The sequence below is a fragment of the Anabas testudineus genome, chromosome 10, assembly GCF_900324465.2.
Source record: "Anabas testudineus chromosome 10, fAnaTes1.2, whole genome shotgun sequence".
Lineage (NCBI taxonomy): Eukaryota > Metazoa > Chordata > Actinopteri > Anabantiformes > Anabantidae > Anabas > Anabas testudineus.
In genome coordinates this window covers 18004456-18019759 of record NC_046619.1, presented here as the reverse complement: position 1 = coordinate 18019759, position 15304 = coordinate 18004456, and the positions used below count along the sequence as shown (strand labels likewise).

Below are 15304 nucleotides of genomic sequence, written 5' to 3'. Positions count from 1 at the left end.
CTTGCATCCTCGGGGCTGGTATTAATAGCATACTGGCAGGCTGCATGGTGCTGGCACTGTAGGTCTGTGTTTTTGTGTGTCTTTGTGTATGTGATAGGAATTCCTGCATGGGTGTGTCAGCGCAAGTGGGTGTGTGTGCGCCCTGGCGTTATTTGACTAAGTGGTAACTTGAGGTGCCGGCATTCCTGTCAAACCTTACTCCTTTTTCCCTGACTGACTCCCCCCCGTCATCCCTCCCTCCCGCCACATGCACGGCGTGTTCTGAGAAAGGGCAGCGCGTTTGAAGCCGAGCGGCATGGGGGTCTGATCTGAAGGGGGTACATGGTTTAGCACTCTTAACAGCGAGCGAACCCTCCCCCAGGCCTGGTGTGAGGCTGTAAACCTTACTTGGCAGACCTCCTACAGACCCTCTCACACAGAGGGGTTGGACCGCTTCCACTGTCCATACAGTAAAACCAACGTATCAAACTATTTCGCAAATTGAAAACATATATGCTGTTAGTATAGTCGCTGCAGTTTGTGATGCTTTGTGAGATGCAGAGTCAAATCAACAAACAACAGAAAACCAACTACAGACCTAGATCAGTTCTAGGTTTGACTTGCTTCAAGGTGAAAAGGTATAAAAATGCATATAAAGATAAAGACAATGATTCAATTGATTGAATACATCAAAGTGAAAATATATTCTGAGGGTAAAAAGTACTGTAATGCCCAAGTGTGAAGATGCATGATGTGTGAAGTGACTGTACACTGTGTCACTGATTAAGCCGTCTTCTGTGAATAAGGTGATTTCTACATGCAGATGACCAGATGCACTCAACACCAGTTAACTAAAGCTCTATATAAAAAAGAAAATACAAGCAATTTCTTTGTAGTAGTAAGAATCTAACAACTGAATGATAATGATGTCCTTATTTAAAATGGAAAAAACGATGTACCTGCATGAAGAGAGCAACAGAAGTAATCATTTGGTCACAGGATATTCTCTCTTTTTAGTTAAAGCATCAATGTTTGTAAACGCAACACATTTTCTGCACTTGTACAGATATAACTCAACAGTGAAGAGCGGGCTATCGATGACAGAAAATAAACGTGAAGCTGCACAGACGACCAGATGACTCCTCCATTATCACATCGCTCAACAAAAGCAGAAGCTTTCATCCAAAGAGCAAACTGAATGAGTGAGGTCTGAACTCCCGAGGCTCCTGCTAAAAAAGCCATTCCCTTCCATATGTATATTTTTATGTTTGAAACCTTCTATTCGTTTGGATGGTAAAGCCATAACACAATCTTTTCAGTGTGAAATCTGCAAATCACACATCTGTCAGCATGTGCGACGTCCAGGCTTCAGAAACTGTTTCTGCCAGCAGAGTCCGTTTTCCTTTCTTCAGCTCCATTATACAGGGCTGGGGGGAGAGTTAGTGTTTCACTGTTTGTTTCAAGTCGAACACACACATAGTAGAAAACATTTTTCCTCCCTGCTTCAGCTGTTTTCAATAAACAAAATGTTTTCGTCTGATCCTGTTCCACCTTCTAATGTTCAGCCAGGTATCTGACAACAACCTCTGTGGGCACAGGCTAATACAGAGTTGTACAAGCAACCACATACGTGATGTGACTGTAATAAAACCTATGTAAAATTGTAACCCAGTGTATTTGATTACAACCTAACCCTACTTCAAATCTGGAGACACATCTACTCATATACCTCAAGCTAACTTATACTATCTGCAAATTACTGTAACTTTACCTCTGTATAGGAACAGTATAATGAAAAAAAGAAAAATAATAACTATAATAATGGCTTCATTTGTTATTTGATCCTCACTTCTTCAAGAGATTCACATGATAAGTACTGTATGGATAAAATGAATGTTATGTCCGACTGCACTTGCATTAGATATGCAAGTATATTTTTCATTGTGCAAGTATTTGCTTTATCTCCTTAAAATGAATAATTAGTTAATTAATAATTAAATTTGCTCTCTCCTCACTTCCCAGCTCTCTCTTTCTGCTTTGTTTCCTTTCTCTTTTAATCAATGGGGGGTGGGTGTTTAGCAGTGAGCTACATTTCACACATTCACTGGCTGGGTACCCCCCAGCTATAGTGTGTGTGTGTGTGTGTGTGTGTGTTTGTATAACTCCTTCTTGTATTCAGAAGATTCTTTCAGGTCTGCACAGAAAAGGCAGCAATTGCACACGAGCATGTCCAGAAATATGTGTCCCAGCTGCCGAGTGTGTGTGTGTTTGTATGTGTGAGTGTGTCCTGGGGGGCCAGTGTTTTCCTAAAGGGTCATGTCCTTCCAGGTTTTAATATAGAGACACTGGATATGTGGACAGAACCTCTGTGTACGCATGTGTTAAAGAGAGATGTTTCTGTGGTAGTTCCTACTGACCGCTGCTTGTTGCAGCATCAGAGCCAAAACCAGCAGCTCTAATGTGAGTTTGTGTATCTGACAAACATAGTAAATCACTGTTAGTCCATGGTTAGACCCTGGTAAAGTTACAGACTTCACATAAGAACAGCTTGCCTCAGACTTTCCTTTCACTTCACGCTTTACATAAGACTGGAAAAGAGGCATTGTTCACTTCAACCCAGGTCCCAGGAGGATGTATTTTTAGTTTGGTTGCTTTAAATATTGCAGAAGATTGTAGTTTTTTCTAAAAGCTGAAGTTTAATCCAACTGCATGCTCAGAAATGCCCTCAAATAGTCTTCACTACATGCATCAAGCAGCGTTTCGATCAGATGTAGTTCACCTAGTTGTCAAAAAACTGCCACTGCACAGTTAATCAACCTGCAATTTTAAAACAGTTTAAATAAAACATCATGTCAAAGGAGCTCTTTAATTTGTCTCTATCTAATCTCCATTTAAAAATTGTTATCCAGCCTAATACCTGTACATTAAAGTTGCGGATCACCATTAAAAAGGCCTCATGTAGCAGCATAAGATGAATTTCTGTGTTAGACAGATGAACTTTAAAACCCCATTCTTCGGTAATGTTCTGCTCGGATCCGTCCTCCTCCAAACCCGTCTACTCTAACATCCAGAAGAATAAACACCATTTGTCCTTCAGCTTAAGGTTGGCCTGTCAGTGCGCTGACCCCCTACTAAAACACACACTGTCATTATAACTCCATCAGTTCAACGATACTGTGGAAACAATGAAGCTCTTATATTAAAAGCCCATTATTGTGGGTGATGGAGCAACACCATAGATCACACATCTCTTTCTGTCTTTTTATTTTTCTCTCTCTCTTCTATTAAGTATTTCACTCTGCTGTCCTGGATTTTGACCCATATTGGATCCAGAACACAACATTGTATTATGGGCTGTGTTTCAGATGCAATTAACAGCTCTCGTAATCCTCTAGACAGTAAATGATTAATATTCTAATGATAGAATAAAAAAACATGAATATCTTAGTGAAAATGTTAATTTACCAAAACATTTAACAAATAGCTGTATCGTCTATGTGCTGAGCTCATGTGTCAACACATCCATCTGTTTAGTCGCGCTTGTTTTCTGCTTAATGGCTGTTTTGTTCTTATTTAGGCCTGAAATTATTTTATGGTTAACGTAAAGGTTTACTGAGTTATTCTGCAACAATTTTGATCATTTATCAAAAAGAAATCTGCCAAAAATTTGCTGGTTTCAGATGTTCAAACAAGAGGATTTGCTGCTTCTCCCCGTTTTAAATCAGTGTAAATTCAATACCGATGTTCACTGGGCAAGTTAAGAAATGTGAAGTCATGAAGACTTTTTCACATTTTGACTGTTTTATATACAAACGATTCATTAGTTTATTGAAAAATAAATTAATTGTTGATAACTTATTTCCTCTGTTGTGTCCTTCCTGCTCCTTCACGTTAAGTTTTTAGTGCAATGATATTCTCAATATATTAATTAATAGTGAAAAGAATTATTTTCAACTGATTTTAACTTTGATCCCTGCAGGAAAGACTCTTTTCCTGTGACATATACGCTTGAGTCACCACAGTATAGAACTGCCTTGTTAAAAGCTGTTTCTCAAAGACTCCAATGTGCACCACTGTTTTGACACATGGTCCATAGGAAAGCTCAAAGTTTTCATATCCTCAAGAGAAAACAGCAAGCGTATCCACGTATGCACATGTGTACCATACTCCACACACACACACGTGTCACTGTGATTTTCACTCTTGCCTGTGGAGAGGCTGTGTCACCTTATGGAAATCATTATAACTTGTGCTGCTACACAGTGCTCCATTAACAGCATGAGAGAGAGACATTGAATGGGGCTGCGACGGAGAAAGAGGGGGAACAAGACAGGATCTGACGGACGTTTTGAAGAGGTCAAGAGGCAGCAGGAGCGAGATGAAAAGCCAAAGTCGGGGAGAAAAGAGCGACAGTGCAGATAAAGATTTATTAACTGTAACCGCAGAACAGACAATCGTATACCGTAAACTGCTGTGACAGATTAACAGCTTCTTTGTGTGTGTGTGTGTGTGTGTGAGCCCAGAGTATTTAGTGGGCCGTGATCACACTGATGATGTGTGTTTGAGGTGATGACATTCTCCACCATTCATTAAATCACATACACACAAACACAGACACACATTGACGTGAGTTTAACATATTTCCTTTGTGAAGTTGCACTCATAAAAAAAGTTGGTTGTTATTTTGGCCCAAGGGGGTTGGTGAATATTTAGAGGAGAAACCCCTGTGTTGCTGTGTGTGTGTGTGTGTGCATGACTATGATGATAAATGAGATCAAATCCAGGTTTCTGAGCTATTTGTAATGAATCTAAGTGTGTGTGTCACACAAACACAAGACTCACCAACACAGACAGACACATTAAAACAGAAACTGGCGGATACAGTGATGCATGTTGTTGATTAACCAAGGTTTGTTGCCATGAAGAGACTAAACTAAAAGATAGGTGTGTGCATTACTACGTGGGTTCCATTTCTCCCTTCACAGAACTTAAGAAAGATGAAAAGAGGTTTTGGAGGTTGAAATCCAAAAAAATCAGGTTTTCTTACTGCACAATAATCACTTCAGTGACTTGTGTCCTGTGCACCAGCCAATTTTCATCAGCAGTGCACTTAACATGTAGCCCTGGACCTTGACAGAGAGCAGTTTAAGTTTTCCCTAAGTCACTGGATCCAAAAAGGCTTTCCTTGTCGACTTGTTCCCTCTCTAACTGGAACAAAATGTGCAATGTTGAACTCACAATTAAATTATCTTACAATTTGCATAACTGCAAACCAAACTGTTGTTTAGACAGAACAGAGCTTGTTTAAAGCAGTGGGACTGCATAAGAGGCAGTAAGGTTTAAAATCACACATCAAGCCTTTATTCCACCAAATTCCATGGACGTTAATTAAGCTCAATACTGATAAATCATATGTATCAAGCTGCACAGACATCGTTCATCCTTCTCCCAAGGATTCATGTAATATTAGAATATGTAACTAAATGAAAACGGACAATGGGAGCACACAGACAGCTGACCGCTCAAACCTTTTTCCTCCAGCAGCATTATTACTGCTTTTATAACCTTATGCCCAGCTGCTCTGGCTGTGTACGTTCTGCTTAGCTCTGCAGCAAAACACAGCCCTGTGGATTCCTAAGGTTGATAGGAATTAAATATTTCAGGCCGTAATCCGCTGCTCTCCACCTTCTCTGTCTGAGTTATCTTCCTGCAGAAGTAAACACAAAGTGTGCGAGTTTCTACAGTGAAGTCAAACGGAGCTCTGTTTCGCTTGCAGACTAAACAAAAACAGTTTAAGGAGAACCTTTCGTATGCTAACATCACGTTCGAGAGAGAACAAGAGAAATAAAGAGTGAAGGTGCACGCACCTATGAATGTGTATATAAGTATATGTGTAACTCTGAGCAGAGCTCTGTATTTCCTGAAGCTGAGCAGGCCGCAGTTTGATCTTGTGCCATGAATGGACTCAACACACTAATTACAGCCACCTGTGTGTTAGTGTGTGTGTGTGTGTGTGTAGGGGGGGTGGGCTGCACGAGGAAGGAGGGCGACTGTATGGTCCTGAAAAAAAAAAAAGACCTGCAGTTTCCACTCTGTCTACACACATACGCACGCATCCATACATTTTTAGTACAAATATAAAGTAGCATCATGATTTGAGGAGCCAGAAATGCTGTTTTCCATTCTTGGTATTAACCTTCAGCATGTGAGTGTGTCTGGACTGTGTCAGGCCTGTTACCTTCGCTTTGGCCTTGGCCGCGTTTCACAACCAGGCAGCAGCATGTCCGAGTCTGCGTGTCCAGCTGTCAGTCACTCATTAAGTCCAGGAACACACCGGAGAAGATTTTTAAATAATAAATCTAAACTCAATGTCCGTGGGCACGGTTCCCATTTTAAAGCAGGAGCGAGTCCAGTTTTCAGGGGATTCCTTTGAAAATAAGTTTTCCATGTGTGCAACAAAGAGCAATGATGAGCGCATCATAGACTTTTCATTATGCAGTGTGATAAATTTTTGTGAAAACGACAGTGAAAATATAAAATGCACCCTGCAAAATACAGATTTTTCTCCCTCTCATCAATTCTAATATAAAAAAAACAAATCTGCATATTTGTTTAACGTTGGGTCGGCCCGCACGTCTTCTATCATTTGTTTTTCTTGTACATTTCCTGTGTCTCTGTTTGTGTAGCTGAGGATGACCCTGGATAGAAGAGTTATGATAAGAACAGCAAGTTACAGCTTGTGTGCTTGATCGGATCAGGAAGTGACAAACTACACACTGCACACACTGTCCTTGTACATTCAACATTCAGTTTTATGGTAAATGTAGTGAATATTAGTATAATCATGGTGCAGAACATCTGGCGCTCTAATGTTTCACTCCTCAACAATGTAACTGTAAAGTTTTTCTTATTACAATTGGCTTGGGATGAAGGTCAGGCAGTAGTCTGAGTGTTGAATAAAATGCCACTGAGAACAGAAAAGCCCCCAAAGTTTCCAGTTCCTTCTGACAAAATCCTCAATAAACTAACGCTTCCAGGTAACTAATTTAAGCCAGGGAGCAGGGTTTTGGCTAAAACTGGTCTGCAATAAAAATCAGTTCCAGGAAGTTAAATCTACCACCCCTACAGGCTGAAAATAGTTCCAGGCCCCTCAGCACTGGAGCTTTTATAGATTCACTGTACAACTCTATTATATTGTACTGCTCTGTTTCCTAATTATAATCATTTATGTTAATTCACATTTAATTTTTTATAATAACCATGTTCACAGTGGGTCACAATGAGCAAAACACATTTACTTTTACATTTACATTAAATTTCCCCTTTTAGATGCTGACTATTAATTTTAAGAAGCCAATTAGTCAATAACTGTGATGCTGTGTCTACACACACAACATTGATTATGTATCATAACCCCCAGCATTACGAGTAGCATTAGAAGCTAGATTGTTTGCTGCTGTGTTTACCTTATTTATTTCTCTATCTGCTGTAGAAATACTTTCTGTGGGGAGTTTCATGCGTGTGCACCCGAGCGTAAAAATACACTCTGGGTTCCAACAAGCAGACAGTGTTGACAGCTAGATTTATTAAAATAGAAGCATATTGTTGTGTAATGGACTGGTCCTGGTGTAGACTTGACATGAGAAAGAATAGAAATGTCTTTCTGCACTGACTGTTGAAGATGAGTGCTCTAACTACATTATACTGTTTACTAATATCAAATAAACTACTGTGGTGTGGTTATTATATTTCCTCTTATGGTTTAAAATTCAGAATCTTAGAAGAAGATGCTGTTTGACGCCAGTGGTTTGCTTCAGTTACCTTTAGATAGTATTTTAGCTATAAACCTCACAATCACATAAAAACAAAGAGGTGGACGTGAGAAGAAATCATAAAGTATCACGGTATAGACCAGTTCTGACTTTAAGTATTTAGTGAATCTTTTCGTAACTCCCTGCAGCAATGAGGAGAAAGAAGTTACTTCCAGCTGACAAAGCAGAAATCCTGCCGCATTCAATCTTCATCTGATATTATCCAAATACACAATATGTGATTAACATGCCACATTTTTATGAGGCGTTAATAAGTCCAGATCAATTTTCCAGCAGTGTTACTAGATTCAGCTCTGGTATATTTTCAGATACTGGAGCCAGGCACGGGCCATTTACCCTTGGCGGTCAGTTTCAGGTTAACAACAAGGTCTGGGTTTGGTTATGACATGAATAACGCTGTGAAAACCAACAGTGAGAAACTACACCTCGGGCTCCTCCGATGGCGAACATGGACTGTGTCAAAGCGTAAAGTATCAACAGAGCGATGAAATAACATACAGACACGAGGCACAAGTGGTTTCACGCACTCACTCATAACTGTCATACAGTGATGGGGTTTATAAGTTCTGAAAACATACACTTAGGGATTGGGTTTTTGGGTTTCTGTGTGTGTGTGTGTGTGTGTTATATAAGTATGTGTTTGTAAAACAAAAGCATCTGGTTAAGTTGATTTCGAGTTTTTCAGCCTTGATACGAAAGTGAATTTGCACCTCGACTCCCTCCTTTCATTCTCCTCCTCGTGTGTGTTTGTGCCTGTGACAGTGCATTAATCTTAATACCCACAGCGCATGTGTTTATTCACGTAACTGTTTTACATCACTGTTCACACTTCACCGGTGGAGCAGCAGGGTCAAGCACGGAACACAGACGGAGATTTGCCTAAAATGGAGACAATATGGATACTGCACAGGAATCTGGCAAACGTACAGCAGCAGCCTAAAGCCTTGACCGTCCACCTGGCAGATTAGCGTGATGGAGGTGATCCAGTCAAGGACAGAAATGATTCAGTGGAATTACTAAATTACTTCATGTTCACTGCTCACAGGGGGGCTCTGAGATCACAGGAGTGGAAACAGAGAGTGTGAGTCAATATACAGACTGCAAAGACTTGATATGTGTGACACAAATGGAACGCACACAGTCTACATGATCCAAACAGACTTGGACATCAGTGAGAATTTAAATATGTCTTTATCGTGCTTTGAACTCACATGAAAGAGCAACAGGTGAGACAATTACAGCATGAAATATGGATTAAAGATCCAAATGCTTAAGGAAGCAAAGTGTCTCAAGGTCCATTTACAGTTCTTACAGTTTGCCGTGTTAGTGCAAAACCTTCTTTAGACAGATTTAATTCTCCTACACACTTGTTTCCCAGCACATTAGATCATATTCATTTGCATTTAGAGTCATTTTGAGTTTATTCTCGTAGCCACTGTTTTCTTTACCTCTCAGAATGCAGAAGGTGCACTGTCTGTTTAAGATGCACCGGGTCAGTCAGATATATTTAGTAATTTGCTTCAACCTCAAAGCATCCAGGCTTATAAAAAAACTAGTGTCACACCCCAAGAATAGATGATGCCCCCATCATTTAAGTATTGCCTCTCTGGCATGTGAAGGCCTGCTGCCTCACAAACAGAGTACGCAGGCAAGTTTAATACGTTATGATGAAAGAACCGACCAACGAGCTTGTGACACTGTGTTGAAAACACAGATGTTTGGTCAGTGAGCAGGAAAATAAACATCAGGCTGTTTGTTGTATTTGTGCATAAAGTATGTGTGAGTTTTAATATTATTAAATGCCTGAGTGCAACCGAGCGTGTATCTGCAGGTATTTGGACATTTTATAAACTGCAGTAAAAAGCCAAGTTTACCTTTTCCTTTTAGTTACACACATTAATCATTTGGGAACTGAGGATACAAATTCCTGCAGTTTTGCAAGTGGAACATTTTCCCATTTTTGTCGGATACAAGTCTTCAGCTGCTCAACGGTCTTTGGTTACGGGCGTCTGATTCTCTTCTTCCTGACGCTCCATTCATTTTCAGTAGGAGACAGATTTGACCTGCAGGCGTCGTTGCATCATGATATCCTCACTTAACCAACTAACCTGCTAATTTTAGAATCATCCAGAACAGCGTTGTTTGGATATTTTAGAAACTTTTCAGTCGTATTTTGCTTCTGTGACAACATTTTTTTTAAAAGTGTTTAATATTAAGTTGGCTGGTGGAGTTTGTATTAAAGTATCGGCCTTAATAAGAGAATATTTTGTGCATGATAAGTGCAGTATTTGTACCTGTGTGTCTGTGTTTGAGTGCGTGTTCATCCAGCTGCTGCCTGTGTAATTCTAGTAAACATCAAGGCAGCTCTTTGCTTTGCTGAATTAACAAATCTCTCACATCCATTGCCACGCGCTGCCTTTGAAACACACACCGCCGGCCCCGGCTCAGCACTTTGAACTCTCATTTTCTCCCTTGCGCCCACCATGCTCTTCCCTGTATCAAATTGTACTCCAGTTAAATATCTACTCATTAGTACTTTAGTAGTTTTTGCCCCATTTGACCTTCTCCTCATCTTACGTTCCTGAATTCATTTTCACAACAGACCATACAAATGTTCACTCTTAAATTTCTTCTACTTTTTTTGTTTGTACAGTGAGATTCCAAACAAACTGAACTTACCATCTCCAAGTATGAATTCTAAAGGGAATTCAATTAGGTACAATGTTGAAGAGGCCTTAAAAGACTCACATTCACACAGCAACTAGTGACTAGTAACTCAGAGCACATGCACGAGGTTGTTTGCTTTGCATATTTAAAAGTGTGTGGACGCGTGTTCACATGCCCTCGTGCGCATGTTTGAGTGCAGGTGTGTGCATGTGTTGAGAATATGCGGTTGTCTCGTTTAACTTCAAAGATGCTGGCATGCTCCGCAGTGTGAGGCTCCACGCTGACAGGCCGTCTTTGATGAACAACTATTTACAACAATGTAAAACTAACCAGCTCATCATGATGCACCGCTGGGCAACGTTTCAACATGACTCACCCCGATGTCTGCTTTGTTTGTTGATTAAAATAATGCAACATTTATGTGCAGTCAGTCAGGCGCTCGCTCCTGCTGCTTACTCACCTACAATAGTCAGTGTTTTGTTAGAGAACATTTACTGTAAGAGGGTCAGGTAATTGCATACGGTCAGTCTTGTGGAATATACCTGCACCAGTGTTTAGACTGGAGCTGGATAAATAACACAATATGTCAGACAGCGGTTTACAGTACGTCTGCGTGGCGTGTTGGATCCTTGTGTAAGCTGCTTCTCAGGTCATTTACAGGCCCAGGAAATGCCCTTTAATCTCATCAAACCTTTTACAGCCCATGATCAATACAGTCAAAATATTTAAAGCTAAAACAACTGCATGTTTCAACATCGCGTTCTGAGACTCTGAGCTGAACAGCTACAGAAAACCAGTAGTGGTACAGTAGAAGGAGAAGGTCTGTGCAGGCTGACAACTGCTTAACTCTGCGGTTTCTTCTCATCGTTTAACGACAACTCTGACAGCATCGACATATCCTCCACTCACCCTTCCTTTCGTCTTCCTTCTGTTTCCACTTGTAGTGTGCTCTTTGGTGTTCGGGCCAAGCAGAGTTACAACAGATAAATGAAAAGGACACACTCGGCTCGTCACGGCGGCTCAAATCCGACAAATGCTGGCACGAAGGGCTCCGAACAACCATCAAAGCAACGCTCGCATACAGAGAAATTGTCTAAGGATGTTAGCCTCGAATGAAAGCCTGGACAGCTCAAAAAACTGTGGAGCTGAATGGAATTTAAAAGCTTTTGAGGCGTTCAGTGTGTTCGATGTACTACGAACAACAAAAGGACATTTAGAGATAACAGACTGAATAAAGATCTTAGTTTTACAAAGTAGAGTCAGAACAGAGGAATGAAAGGAGATTACAGCCACAGAGAGTGTGTGTGGGTGAGTGTGTGTGTGTCAGAGTGTGTGTTTGCCTAAGAGCCACAGGAAAAACTACACACACACACACACACACACACACACACACACACACACACACACACACACACACACACACACACACACACACACACACACACACACACCTTATCAGCAAACACCACAAAAACATATTGTGCATGCATTTATGTGAAATCTAATGCGGCGGAATGCAGCGACATTATGCAAGTGAGTACATGCAGACACATACACCTGATGGCTCGGAACAAAACCGGCCTGTTGCAGCTCATTTCTCGTTTCACAGTGACACTGTCTGCTTCAAATTACATATAATTTACACATATTTAGGTCAGAAGTAATTTTCTGTAGTCATTATAATTTTTTTTGTTGTTGTTTTCACTTCAGCTATGTTAAATGTTTAAAAATACAAGGATTTTATCAAACTTCCTGGAGCTGAGATATGGCATGGTAGCAGCTTTACAAAAACCAGTTCAGTCTATCCGCCTTCTACAAGCACATGACAAGAACACGCTGAATAGCCAACATGGTTTTATCAAATCCGGATAAAGTTCTGGCTTTGGGATACATAGCTGAAACAGTGATAAAGCTTTTGATAAGTGGAAATTGTTCCATGGTTGCTGCTTTTTTTTCTGCTGTTATCTTCCCTGAATACGAGCATTTCTTCCGCTGCATCCCGCCTGCTTGTTGTCAGCGATGTGAGATTGGAAAAGCCAGGCGTAACTGCAGGAATCTGAGGAGTGACAAAAGGAGATTGGAGAGCGAATCTCGGCGCATAATTCGCTCTTCACGTAGTTATTAAGACATCAAAGCTGCAGAAGATACAGGGCTTTTCAGCGCTGACACAAATGCATTCTGGGGGGAGAAGAGTAGCGAGTGAGAGAAGAACAGGAGAGAAAAGAAAGGAGAGAGAGAGGGAAGAGGAGGAGGGACATTGCGTGCTGAAGAACCAGTATTTGGCTTTGATGATGGCGCAAGAGTGAAGCAGCAGAACGCAGACAAAAGTTTCTAAAACTTCAAAAGAAGTCTTTTTGTAGCACAGTTCCGTTCTCTCTTTCCCCTTGATTCTTCCATTCATTTCATCTCCCTCCTCTCTTTAAACATGTCTTTGCTAATCGCCAGACCCTGTTCTGCCCTTTGTGGGCTCTCCACTCCTCTCAGGTCTATTCAGGCGGGAGGGGTAGTTACAGCGGGAAGGCCTAATAACCCGCTCTGAGTCACACAATGGAACCTGCAGGGCCAGTGACAAAATCCCAGCCTTAATGAGAATAGAGTCCTTCAGTGAACAAGCATGTCTGTCAATAGACTGGCCTATTATGGAGTTACAGGGTGGGGGTGGGGGTGGGCTGGCGCATGTGTGTTTTTGGATGTTAAAGTTATTGGTGCATTAGTTTATACTTACTTTATATATCTCTGTCAGAAAGTAAGTAATAAAGAAAAACTAGAGAATGAAAAAGAAGACGGAAAGTGTGTGTGTGCTGCTTCCTGAGGGTAACAATAGTGAACACGACTAATCCTCCAGACCGTATAATGGTCACTAAGCTGACTATTCACCATTACACAACTGCACTGCTAACTGGTCTGATCAGACGTCTGCCCATTCACATTCCTTCTCTTACGTGCATCTAATATCTCTGAGAGCTCATCCTCGTCTCCTCGTCTTCTGACTTCCTCCTCCTTTTCCTTTTTACCTGCATCTTCATCATCAAACCTGCTGCAGTGCATTTATCAGAATTGAATTTCTAAAACTATGAAACATCAGTATTTGATTTATCTATCTAATCCTTTCAGTAACTGTGTATTTGATTAAGTTTTCCACGCGCTCTCCCTCTCCCTTCTCTTTCTTAATCCCTCTGTTTGCCTCTCCTCCCCTCTTCTCCACCTCCTCCTCCTCCCATTGTCATTGTTGTGGAGTGTGTGTGTGTGTGTGTGTGTGTGTGTGCATGTTTGCACTGATGAGGTTTTCAGGAGGTCGACCTCTCTGCTGTGAGAATGCGTCTTCTTTTTGTGTGTGTGTGTGTGTGTGAGGGAGCGTGAGTTATGCGGAGAAGGATGCTGAAGGACCTTGTTTCTTTTCAGTTGTAGCTGGAGTGAAGCTGTGAAGATGTGGTGGGTGGTTGTTAAAGGGTGGGGGTGCAGGACATGTCTCCTATAAGCACCCACTTGATGAGCAGTGAATGTCTCCTTGAGAGGATTTGTTGATTCCTCTCACATGTCTGAACTCTCCCTCACATTTTCTTAGTTGATTATTTGTCGTGTTATTGTTGAAATTAATTCACTGGTTGATCGAAAAGCCAGTTGATAAATGTTTAAACTGTATTAAATCTGTATTTGTTACTGCGTGGATCCACACAGAGGAGTTTTAGACTACATTAAACACTTAAAAGGAGCCCACTATCTTCAAACTTTCATTTTCACACTGTTTTACTTGTATTTGGTGATTCGTGTGATTCGTGATTCGAGTAAAAGGGCACTGTTGTTCAATTCAGCTACATTTGTTCCCTATTATACTTATGTTTTACTCAAAGGATTCGTGCGATGCCAAAACACATACACTCAGAGTAGTAAAGTTACACCTCATGTTAGATATTGTAGAGTTGCTGTAGAAACTCAGGAGTGAAAACAAAGAGGGCAGACTGTGCTGGCAGATGGAGTTAAAAGCAAATTCCACCCTGAAACTGAATTTACAAAGGATGGAAGTGAAGGACGGCGAGAGAGGGGGGCGTAGGTAGCAGGACAAAGGGGATGTGTAGAGAAGAAGAGAACGAAGGTGAGAACAAGACAAAATCAATGCATTTTATTGATTAATTCAAAATCAAAACTTCATCTGTGGTGTGAAGTGGGAGGAAGTGAACAGCATTGTGTTCAGAGTTCACTCAATCAATTTGACCCAGCACTGAGTGAGAAGAGCTGGACGATTTGACAGAAGAAATGTGATTTGAGATGCTGAATTGAGGAGATTTCAAACTTCAATTGGAGACAAAAGGATTTGATCTCTCTAAAAATCACAGAAGACATGTGCATTACTTCTGCTTTGGGGTGGATTTCCCCTTCAGAATGAGTTACTGCCTGGGCCTCTAGAAAAAGGATCGCTGACTGACAGATGGCATCTCGTTTGGAGAGCTGAAGTCAAAGCTTAGCAGAGGGTATTTAAGACCCATTAGGAGACTATGAGAGCTTGACTTGGCATAAAATCAGTAGATGGAAGCCATACTACTCACACACACACACACACACACACACACACACACACAGATGCACATGCACAGATCTAAATGGAGCATGAAGGCAAACAGGAGGGAGAAGAATGAGGAGTTGAAAGATGCTCTAAAGAAAAGATGTCTTCTGGTGGTGGAGCAGAGAGAAAAAGAGAGAGAGAGAGAGAGAAGAGAAGAGAACTGAGGTGGATAAATAAAAAAACGCAGAAACAAGGTGAGAAGCTGCCGTCTTAAGAAAATACCTATACGTTCAGCTACCTTCTCAGTGTTGTGGTCTTATGATAC

The 15304-nt window shown here is 41.0% G+C and overlaps 1 protein-coding gene across 1 annotated transcript in view; it reads right to left on the bottom strand.

Moving 5' to 3' along the window:
• The window catches only part of fgfrl1a (fibroblast growth factor receptor like 1a), a 50984-nt gene that overhangs the window by 11291 nt on the left and 24389 nt on the right, over positions 1–15304 (bottom strand). The gene's annotated exons all lie outside the window — the stretch shown is intronic.